Raw genomic sequence first — 12,290 nt, 5'->3', positions numbered from 1 at the left:
TTTGGCCTTGGAGTACAAAATGAAGCAGGGCAAATGCTAATAGAGTTTTGCCAAGAGAATGCATTGGTTATAGCAAACACCCTCTTTCAACAACAAAAGAGATGACTTTATACATGGACATCACCAGATGATAAATATTGAAATCAGATTGATTATTCTTACAGCCAAAGATGGAGAAGCTCTACACAGTCAGCAAAAACAATACTGGGAGCCAACTGACTCAGATTATGAACTCCTTATTAAAAAATTCAGACTTAAATTGAAGAAAGTAGGGAAAATCACTAGACCATTCAAGTATGACCTAAATCAAATCTGTTAGAATTCTACAGTAGAAGTGAAAAAGCGATTCAAGGGATTAGAACTGAAAGACAAAGTACCAGAAGAACTACAGAAGGAGGTTCATAACATTGTACAGGAGGCAGAGATCAAATCATCCCTAAGAATAAGATGCAAAAAGGCAAAATGGTTGTCTGAGGAAGCCTTACAAATAGCTGAGAAAAGAAGAGAAGTGAAAGGAAAAAAGAAGAGAAAGAGAAAGTGAAAGGAGAAAAAGATGTATGCATCTGAATGCAAAGTTCCAAAGAATAACCAGAAAAGATAAGAAAGTCTTCAGTGATCAATGCAAAGAAATAGAGGAAAACAATAGACTGGCAAAGACTAGAGACCTCTTCAAGGAAATTAGAGATACATTTCATGCTAAGATGGTCACAATAAATGAAAGAAATGGTATGGACCTAACAGAAGCAGAAGATATTAAGAAGACATGGCAAGAACACACAGAAGAACTATACGGAAAGATATTAATGACAAAGATAAACAAGATAGTGATCACTCATCTAGAGACAGACATCCTGGAATGTGAAGTCAAGTGGGCCTTAGGAAGCATCACTATGAACAGAGCTAGTGGAGGTGATGGAATTCCAGTTGAGCTATTTCAAATCCTAAAATATGATACTGTGAAAGTGTTGCACTTAAACAGCCCACAAATTTGGAAAACTCAGCAAGGCCACAGGTCTGGAAAAGGTCAAATTTTACTCCAATCCCAAAGAAAGGCAATGTCAAAGAATGTTCAAACTACTGCATAATTGCACTCATTTCACATGATAGGGGAGTAATGCTTAAAATTCTCCAATCTAGGCTTCAACAGTATATGAATCAAGAAATTCCAGATGTTAAACTGGATTTAGAAAAGGCACAGAAACCAGAGACCAAACTGCCAACATCAAAGAAAAGCAAGAGAGTTCCAGAAAAGCATCTATTTTGACTTTATTGACTACACTAAAACATTAGACTGTGTGGTTCACAACAAACTGTGAAAAATTCTTCAAGAGATGGGAATACCAGACCACCTTATCTGCCTCCTGAGCATCCTGAATTCTGGTCAAGAAGCAACAGTTAGAACTGGACATGGAACAATGGACTGGTTCAAAATTGGGAAAGGAGTACATTAAAACTCTATATTGTCACCCTGCTTACTTAAATGCAGAGTACATCATAAGAAATGCCAAGCTGGATGAAACACAAGCTAGAAAGGAGAATACTGGGAGAAATATCAACAGCCTCAGATATGCAGACGACACTGCCCTTATGGCAGAAAGTTAAGAGGAACAAAAGAGCCTCTTGATTAAAGTGAAAGAGGAGAGTGAAAAGCCTGGCTTAAAACTCAACATTCAAAAAACAAAGATCATGGCATCCAGTTCCATCACTTCCCAGCAAATAGAAGGAGAAACAATGGAAACAGTAACAGACTTTATTTTCTTGGGTTCTAAAATCACTGCAAGTAGCGACTGCAGCCATGAAATTAAAGACACTTGCTCCTTGGAAGAAACTCTATGACCAGCCTAAACAGCATATTAAAAAGCAGAGACATTACTTTGCCAACAAAGATTCATATAGTCAAAGTGATGGTGTTTCCATTAGTCATGTATGGATGTGACAGTTGCACTATAAAGAAAGCTAAGAGGTGAAGAATTGATGTTTTTGAACTGTGGTGTTGGAGAAGACTCTTGAGAGTCCCTTGGACTGCTAGAAGACCAAGGAAATCAATCCTAAGGGAAATCAACCCTGAATATTCATTGGAAGGACGGATGCTGAAGCTGAAGCTCCAATATTTTGGCCACCTGATGCAAAGAGCTGACTCATTAGAAAAGACCCTGATGCTAGGAAAGATTGAAGGTAGGAGGAAAAGGCATCAACAGAGGATGAGACAGTTGGATGACATCACCGACTCAATGGATATAAGTTTGACCAACCTCCAGGAGATGTTGAAGGACAGGAATACCTGGCGTACTGTAGTCCATGGGGTCACAAAGAATCAGGCATGCCTGAGCAACTGAACAACATGCCTTTAAATTGTAAAAGGTCATACATAGCTCTTTGGTCTGTTTCCAATGTCAACTCACCAAATAAGTCATTCCATCATATACTTTAATGAGACTGTTGTTCAATTGCTAAGTCGTGTCTGACTCTTTGCAACCCCACACTGCAGCATGCCAGGCTTCCCTGTCCTTCACTATCTCCTGGAGTTTGCTCAGATTCATGTCCATTGAAAAGTTGATGTCATCCAACCATCTTATCCTCTGGTGCCCTCTTCTCCTCTTGCCTTCAATCTTTCCCTGCATCATGGTGTTTGCCAAAGAGTCAGCTCTTTGCATCAGGTGGCCAAGTTTTGAAGCTTTAGCTTCAGCATCAGTCCTTTGAATGAGTTTTCAGGGTTCATTTCCTCTAAGATTGACTGGTTTGGTCTCTTGGCAGTCCAAGAGACTCTCATGAGTCTTCTCCAGCACCACAATTTGAAGGCATCAGTTCTTCAGCACTCAGCCTTCCTTACAGTCCAACTTTCACATCCATACATGACTACTGGAAAAATCTTAGCTTTCATTATGCAAACATTTATCAGCAAAGTGATGTATTTGCTTTTTAATATGCTGTCCACGTTTGTCCTTGGAAGAAAAGTTATGACCAATCTAGATAGCATATTGAAAAGCAGAGACATTACTTTGCTGACTAAGGTCCGTCTAGTCAAGGCTATGGTCTTTCCTGTGGTAATGTATGGATGTGAGAGTTGGACTGTGAAGAAGGCTGAACGCCTAAGAATTGATGCTTTTGAACTGTGATGTTGGAGAAGACTCTTGAGAGTCCCTTGGACTGCAAGGAGATCCAACCAATCCATTCTGAAGGAGATCAGCCCTGGGATTTCTTTTGAAGGCATGATGCTAAAGCTGAAACTCCAGTACTTTGGCCACCTCATGCGAAGAGTTGACTCATTGGAAAAGACTCTGATGCTGGGAGGGATTGGGGGCAGGAGGAGAAGGGGATGACAGAGGATGAGATGGCTGCATGGCATCACCGACTCGATGGACATGAATCTGAGTGAACTCCTGGAGTTGGTGATGGACAGGGAGGCCTGGCATGCTGTGATTCATGGGGTCTCAAAGAGTTGGACACGACTGAGCAACTGAACTGAACTGAAGTTTGTTATAGTTTTCCTTCCAAATTACTTCCCTAGGTAAATATTTTAGACACGTAAAGTACTACCTATTGAATTAACTGGCTAAATAGGAGTACACAGCTAAAATAGGCTTTCTTTTTTGTACTATTACAATCCAATTGTTCAGTCTCTCAGTCGTATCTGGCTCTTCGCTACCCCAAGGACTGAAGTGTGCCACAATTCCCTGTCCTTCACTATCTCCTGGAAGTTTGCTCAAACTTATGTCCACTGAGTAGATGATGCCATCCAACCATCTCATCCTACATTGCCCTCTTCTAGTCCTGCCCTCAATCTTTTCCAGAGTTAGGGTATTTTCCAAATATTTGGCTCTTTGCATCAGCGGCCAAAGGACTGGAGCTTCAGATTCAGCACCAGTCCTTCCAGTGAATATTCATGGTTGATTTCCTTTAGGATTAAAGGAATTTTATCTCCACAATAAAAATGTTAATATTTAATATATGTTTATATTACTGCATTCATATTGGCTTAACTTTTCATACTTTATGCTTGCTCCACAAACTGTTTAATAAAACGGGTTGGGAAAATTTTGTTCATGTACTATATTTCAATTACATTAGCAAGTAAGCCATTTATTTGATTATAAATTCTTAGTAACAATTAATAACAATTTTCTGCTCTGGTTCAAAGCCTAAATAACAAGAATGCTACTATAGATAGTTTAAAAGTTTTTGAGGAAATTATTCATATGTATTATTCAAATATACATTTAATTCTTTACTTCAAAGACTTTTGCAATCAAAACATTAAAAAAAATTTTTTTTGTATCAGCCAATAGTAAAAAGTTTCAACTCTTCATCCTCAAAGACCATTGTATGTACTGTATCCCCCACAGATAGAATATGAGGGTGAGGTAACCAAGGGGTAAAAATAGCCTTGCTTATCATACAAGAATATTTACTTGGGGAATTTGTGGTTTCTTTTTTTTTTATTTTATTTTATTTTTAAACTTTACAATATTGTATTGGTTTTGCCAAATATCGAAATGAATCCGCCACAGGTATACATGTGTTCCCCATCCTGAACCCTCCTCCCTCCTCCCTCCCCATAGCATCCCTCTGGGTCATCCCAGTGCGCCAGCCCCAAGCATCCAGTATCATGCATCAAACCTGGACTGGCGACTCGTTTCATACATGATAATATACATGTTTCAATGCCATTCTCCCAAATCTTCCCACCCTCTCCCTCTCCACAGAGTCCATAAGACTGTTCTATACATCAGTGTCTCTTTTGCTGTCTCGTATACAGGGTTATCGTTACCATCTTTCTAAATTCCATATATATGTGTTAGTATACTGTATTGGTGTTTTTCTTTCTGGCTTACTTCACTCTGTATAATAGGCTCCGGTTTCATCCATCTTATTAGAACTGATTCAAATGAATTCTTTTTAATGGCTGAGTAATACTCCATTGTGTATATGTACCATAGCTTTCTTATCCATTGATCTGCTGATGGACATCTAGGTTGCTTCCATGTCCTGGCTATTATAAACAGTGCTTCGATGAACATTGGGGTACACGTGTCTCTTTCCCTTCTGGTTTCCTCAGTGTGTATGCCCAGCAGTGGGATTGCTGGATCATAAGGCAATTCTATTTCCAGATTTTTAAGGAATCTCCACACTGTTCTCCAATAAAAGCAAAAATAAACAAATGGGACCTAATTAAACTTAAAAGCTTCTGCACAACAAAGGAAACTATTAGCAAGGTGAAAAGACAGCCTTCAAAATGGGAGAAAATAATAGCAAATGAAGCAACTGACAAACAACTAATCTCAAAAATATACAAGCAACTCCTGCAGCTCAACTCCAGAAAAATAAATGACCCAATCAAAAAATGGGCCAAAGAACTAAACAGACATTTCTCCAAAGAAGACATACAGATGGCTAACAAACACATGAAAAGATGCTCAACATCACTCATTATCAGAGAAATGCACATCAAAACCACTATGAGGTACCATTTCACGCCAGTCAGAATGGCTGTGATCCAAAAGTCTACAAGCAATAAATGCTGGAGAGGGTGTGGAGAAAAGGGAACCCTCTTACACTGTTGGTGGGAATGTGGTTTCCTTTTTTGATGATGTTGTCCTAGAGATTCCAGTTCTCAGAAGGATCGTTTATACCATTAAGTGATGGTTGCTATAGGTTTCTTCAAGGTCCTAGTGCCAAGAGAAAGCATAGGAAGGAATCACAACACTGGCAATTCACCTTGAGTATCAAGAGGAATATCTGGAGAAGGAAATGACAACCCATTCCATTATTCTTGCCTGGAGAATTCCATAGACAGAGGAGCCTGGCAGGCTACAATCCATGGGGTCACAAAGAGTCAGATGCTACTTGAGTGACTAACACTTAACACACATGCACACATCCCCACACACACATCAGGAGGAGATGGGAATGCTACTATGCATTGGAGGCAGAAAAGAAAACATTTGTCTCCCTGGGATCCATGCAGGTATTTCCTAATACTCCTACTCTGCCTATGTGTAGCAGCAAATAGATGAGTGCAGTAGCCTGGTAACCTGAAGAGGCCATGATAAACCAGTCCCTCGGGTGTGAAGGTCTGAAAAAAAAGTGAAAGTCACTCAGTCGTGATCGACTGTATACAGTCCATTGTTTTCTCCAGACCAGAATATTGGAGTAGGTAGCTATATCCTTCTCCAGGGGATCTTCTCAACTCAGGGATCAAACCCAGGTCTCCCACATTGCAGGAGAATTCTTTACCATTGGAGCCACCAGGGGAGACCAAGAATACTGGAGTAGGTAGCCTATCCCTTCTCCAGGGGATCTTCCTGACCCAGGAATCAAACCAGGATCTCCTTCATTGCAGGCAGATTCTTTACCAGGTGTGATGGTCTGGGGTAAGCTATATATATATATATACATATATATATATATATATATATATATATATATATATATATCTTACTCAGAATAGAGGCTGTTCTAGCTTACAGGGAATTTAGAATGAGTCAAAGATGAGGGAGAGAAAGGGTATCAGTTGTATCCTCAAGACCAGTTGCAATTGTTGGGATTTGAGTCCTTCCTACTCACCTGGTTTTTGTAGTGTCCGAGAGAAGATATTTCTATAGAGATACCTAGAGAAGGTATTTATAGATGAACTAAACTTACTACAGGAAGCAAGTGGGTGTGAGTGGCACAAAATAAGCCACTCTGGATGCTGTGGTGCCCACAAGAATTGCCCTCCAGGCACGAGGCATCTTCCCTCTGCTGACATCTCACATCTAATTTGCTCTCCAGGAATTTTCCTTAAACACAGACAGCTTCCTCTGTTTTCTTTTTTCTTTCTGTTGTCAAATGCTGGTTCCTTAAGGGTAATGAGATCTGGTATCCTCCCACTGGTCCAAGACAACTCTGGAAATTGTCCAGCTCCAGAGTTCTCCATATAATTGGCTTCCATATAGCTTTCATTTATTATTATTATTATTATTATTATTATTGCATTAGAGCTTAACATACTTTTTTCCCAAGTCTGCCTCTTTTGAAAATCTCCTAAGAAACCTCCTGCATAAAAATTTCTGCCTCAGAATCTTAGATTGGAATAATTCAGTCTAAAGCAATAGGAAAATTGCATGAATAGGATGAATATTTTTGAGTGTGTTGTTAAAATATGTCAAGCAATAATGACTGGGAAGATTACAAAAATACTAAATAACAATAGGCTTTTTAGAAACAAATAAGGATATATCTTTAAGCATAGCAAAAAATGAAAGGTACAAAAATATTAAAAATGTTCACTCTAATAAAGATATTTCTGTTATTCAATAGACAACATTTAGTCTGACTAATGGATTAATTAAATTTTAATAGCTCTATTTTGTGACTCATAATGAAAAATATGGTTCTAACAAGGATTATCAGTGGCTACCAACATTACAGAAAGACACAGCCAGAGGTACATGCTTCCTGATTGATGTGTACAACACCATATTGAAAGTGTTTTACTAAAATAAAAATATATAAGCCTGATCTAGCCATTAACTACAACGCCTATAAGAATACATTAAATGACACTAGAGTGTCATTTTAAATGATTCACAAAGTTCAAACAATAGGAAATATGAAACAAACAAAACTGGTTAATAAATAAATTGAGAAAGGGAGGCAGGAGAAAGAGAGTGATATGTGCACAATCATGGGAATTTGAACACAGATGATATTAAAGAATTATTATTGTTAACTACATTTTACATAATAATTAGGTCAAATTAAGTTTGTGAAGTTTTTAGAAACATGGGTTAACATTTTGATGAAAGAAGATTGGCCATGTAGTATTATTAAAGCTGGATGAAAGGCAGATAGAGGTTCATTCCACTAGTCTCTCTACTTCATTATATATTTTAATTTTTCCATGTTTAAAAGTGAAAAAGAATTAACCCACAAAAAAGTGAAAGCTACTCACGTGAAAAAAATACCTGCCATTCTCTAACTGATATGATATGCAATGATTAGATATTTCATTTATCATATTATTGTTATTTGGCTCCTTTCTTCAAGTATAGCTTCTAATTGCCTATCATTTATATGGAATAAAATTGATTTCTGAATTTTAATATTATGCCCAACATTTTTCTAAATTATCTTATTCTCTTACTGCAAATAAACATAATTTTTATACTCATGACATAATAGAAGCATAACTATTTTTTTGCATTAAGTATAATTGTGATTTTTGAGTGGGGCCATTTCTATTTTATGATAGTAAATAAGTGTCTGTCTAGCCCAACTTTATTAAGTGTAGGCAAATATATTGGCACTATGGAGATAATATATGATTTCTTAATATTGTTTCATCTTTCCATTACTTTATAAACTTGACTTGTTCAAATTTATTATTCTTTCATTTGCTGCCTTCCCCCCTCCACGCATTTTTGTAGCAACATTCAAAAAAACTGTCTTGGTTTCTGCTTTCTAATTCATTGCTGTCTTTCATAGACCTTGGTATTCTTCCAAAGGATTTGGAATTTAGATGGAATTCTTTTTGATATTCTTCCTTTCGTGTTGTTGTTTGGTTTTGAATAATTCTTTAAAAAGGTTTTGAGCTGGAGTTATTTCAGAAAGAGCTTTTCTCTTTTCTCATTTTTTAATATGCAAAATATTCTGTTTGGATTTTGTATATTTTTGCCAGGTATGTTTTGCAATTACCTAAAAATTCACTCATTCCAACCAGGTTTTCAAATTAACTTGCATAATTCTGATTGAAGTGAGCTTGTTATTTATTAAAATAAGCATTTAAAGCTACAAAGTTTCACTAAAAACATTACTTAACTATTTCTCATGTATTTGAATATTGAACACTACGGTTTTTATTTGCTCTGTCTTTTGAAATAACAACTTTGATTTTTTGTGTGGCCCAAAAGTTTTTAGAGTTATCTTAGGTCTTTTTCAAACATACATTTTGTTTCAGGTTAGCAGAAATTTTTTTCTAGACATAGTCTATAGGAACAAAAAAGAAGTGAGACTTCATAGAGGATTTGACATGTCTGCTGGGACCATAATGATATGTAGACATTTTCCAATGAGAGAAAGGATCTCCCAAGACAAAAATAAATAAATAAAAAGAATAAAACCTCGGTACTTGAAAGAGTCATTTATAAATCTATAGCATTGCGTCATATGTACCGTGAGGAGCATTCTATGTATTATGCTGTAGAGTAAAGCAAAAAGAGATAGATAATAGATGGCTGTACATATCATGCAACTTATACTTTATTCTAAAGAACTGAAATATTTAGTCATGGAAGCAACTACATCAAATTTAAACATTATAATCAGAACAAAGCACTTATGAGAAGGATGGAATGGAGAAACAAAAACTGTAGATTAGAAATTTCAACATTATTAAAGCAAGAAGCAAAAAGAATCTAAAATAAGATGGTAGTAATGGCAATAATATATTTACCAATTTTCCTGGACTTGGTCTCTGCTAAAATATGAATATTTGGGTCCACTCCCCAAATTCATACATTGAAGCCCTAACCTAGTGTATCTATATTTGAAGAGGAGGCCTCTAAGGAAATAAATGAGGTCATTAGGATGGGACCGTGATCTGATAGGATTAGTGTCCCTACAAGAAGAGATACCAGAGAGCTCACTTGCTCTCCACAAACACACAAAGAGGTCAGGTGAACATAAGGTGAGACAGCAGCCGCCTACAAGCTAGGACAGGAGGTCTAAGAATGAAGCATACCTGGCTGGCACCTTAACCTTGGACTTCCCACCCTACAGAACTGTGAAGAATGAATTTCTGTTGTTTAAGCCGCCTAGGATGTGGTATGTTGTTATGGAAAGCCAAGCAGACTTACAGCCTCACTTATTGAATTTTGGGATGTGAGAGGAAGAGAAAGCAAAAGAGGAATTTTGAGAGTGTCAATGGCCTTGGTAGGGAGGCCAGAAGTCTCCAGGCAGCAGGAAGAAATAAAACTGCAAGTGGCAGACTTTTTTTTTTGCTTTTCTTTTAAAATTCTGTGTTGTCATGACGACACTTGGTTCCACCTGAATTGAACTTTGTCTCAAACCTTGAGCTAACCAATGCGCTTTTCCCATGGAAATGTCTTCTTTAAACTATGTTAATGAACTATGTAGTTGCTTGGAAATCTACCTTTCTTCAAGATTCGTGACCATTGCTTTGTGGCCCAGGATGACTCACTTTGTGCCGATGCTATCTCAGAGTGTATGTTGTGGGTGAGGGGTCTGGTGCAACCCTCTCAGTTTTGAGGCATTTCCTTTCTCTAATTAGCAGCTCGCTAATAGGTATATAACTCCTCGATAAAAACTAGCAAGGGGGCACTCTTTCTATCCCCTTCTGATGTTTATGTCAGAAGCTTTCTCTACATCTTTTATACTTTCATAAAACTTTATTACACAAAAAGCCCTGAGCAATCAAGCCTCATCACTGGCCCTGGATTGAATTCCTCTCCTCTGGAGGTCATGAATCCTGCATCATTCACAGCTTGTAGCAGCAACATTTCACTTTCTTGATAGAATGATTGAATAACAAATGCATTAAAGAAATTTAAAAAAACATCCCGGTATAGGATAAATAAATACTAAGACTGTAATGTACAACACGATAAATACAATTAACACTTCTGAGTGTTATATATGAAAGTTTTTAAGGGAATAAATTCAAAGAGCTTTCATCAGAAGAAAAAAATTTTTAATATTTTAATTTTGTATCTATATGAAATGATGTATGTAAATCAAATCATTATGCTGTAAACCTTAAACTTACACAGTGCTGTATATCAATTATATCCCAGTATAACTAGTTTTTTTGGTTTGATTTGATTTATATACCTCATGATGTGGTTACCACAATAAGTCTGTTTAACATTCATCATCTCATACAGACACAAAATTAAAGAAATTATTTATGCAATATACTAAATAATAAATAATTATTTATATAATTTACTAAATATTTATATAATTTTCATATTTATATAGTTTGATTAAAATAGTAACAGGATGCATATCACTAATTTTCAAATTCAAGTTTTAAAATCTACAATTGTTTTAAAATACTTCACTTTATCTCTGAGATCTGAGATCTTATTTAGTTGATAATGCCTTCATGAATTATCTAAACATCATGAGCCTAAACAACTTCATATTCTAATGCCTCTACTGTAGCTGCTATTGCTTTGTACATGAAAGGAGCAAAGAGAATGAATTCTTGAACCATTCACTCAATTCCTGCATGTGTGTGTGTGCGTGTGTGTTTGTGCTCAGTTGTTCAGTCCTGTCCAACTCCTTGCAACCCCATGGACTATAGCCCACCAGGGTTGCCTGTCCAAAGAATTTTCTGGGCACGAATACTGGAGTGGGTTGCCATTTCCTACTCCACAGAATCTTTCCAACCCAGGGATCAAACCTGCAGCTCTTACATCTCCTGCATGAGCAAGTGGATTCTCTACCACTGTGCCATCTAGATATTTTCACCAAATAAATAATAGAAAATAAGATATAATCATAAGTCAAATCTATTTTCACAGGTATTACAATATGTATACCATATGAAATTATATTAATTTAATAGAATGAGTTACTCAATTATAGGGAAAGATGGTCAGTTTCCATAACCACTATGATAGAGTCTTTCATAGATATGTTGGAAAAGACCTTCATAATCCTCACATTCACTTTCAACACACAGTTCCAATAGGCAATGCCTGTCTACCCTGTCTACCTAACTAAGAAACTAACTAATGTGATGCCAACTAATGGATGATGTGAAGACCCTTGCAGGCATGTATACACACACACATACACACGTGCACACGCACACACAAACACACCCATCCCTCCAAGTTAAGAGTTTGCCAATAGAGACTTATGTTTTCGATTGTTAAAGAGAGGCTGAAAAGATATCACATACTTTCAGTCTCATCAGTTACTAGCTTAAATCTAACAGAAATGATACCTGAAATTGGAATCTTGGGAATGAGACTATATTGGAAGATAATTTGGAATACACCAAAAACAGAGTTTTCTGATCTATAAATGTTGCTTTTCACTAGTTCTTTAGGCATTATACATTTTATTTGTCAGTCTCTATACCTGGGAAAACATTTGTACGATAGGTAACACTGTTGTAGTGTCAGTATAAAGTAGTTACTGTGGTGTTTCTTAAATTGCACAGTTTTGACAATAGGAAGTCAGTGTGTGCACTCAGCAAAATGAGGAACAGATGATGACAGTGTTAAATCAATCATTTCTTAAGCCTCCAGGCATTGGTACCCACTGGTACTGAGAAT

Source organism: Bos indicus x Bos taurus, chromosome 2 (genome assembly GCF_003369695.1).
Source record: "Bos indicus x Bos taurus breed Angus x Brahman F1 hybrid chromosome 2, Bos_hybrid_MaternalHap_v2.0, whole genome shotgun sequence".
Taxonomy (NCBI): domain Eukaryota; kingdom Metazoa; phylum Chordata; class Mammalia; order Artiodactyla; family Bovidae; genus Bos; species Bos indicus x Bos taurus.
This window is presented reverse-complemented; position numbering follows the sequence as displayed.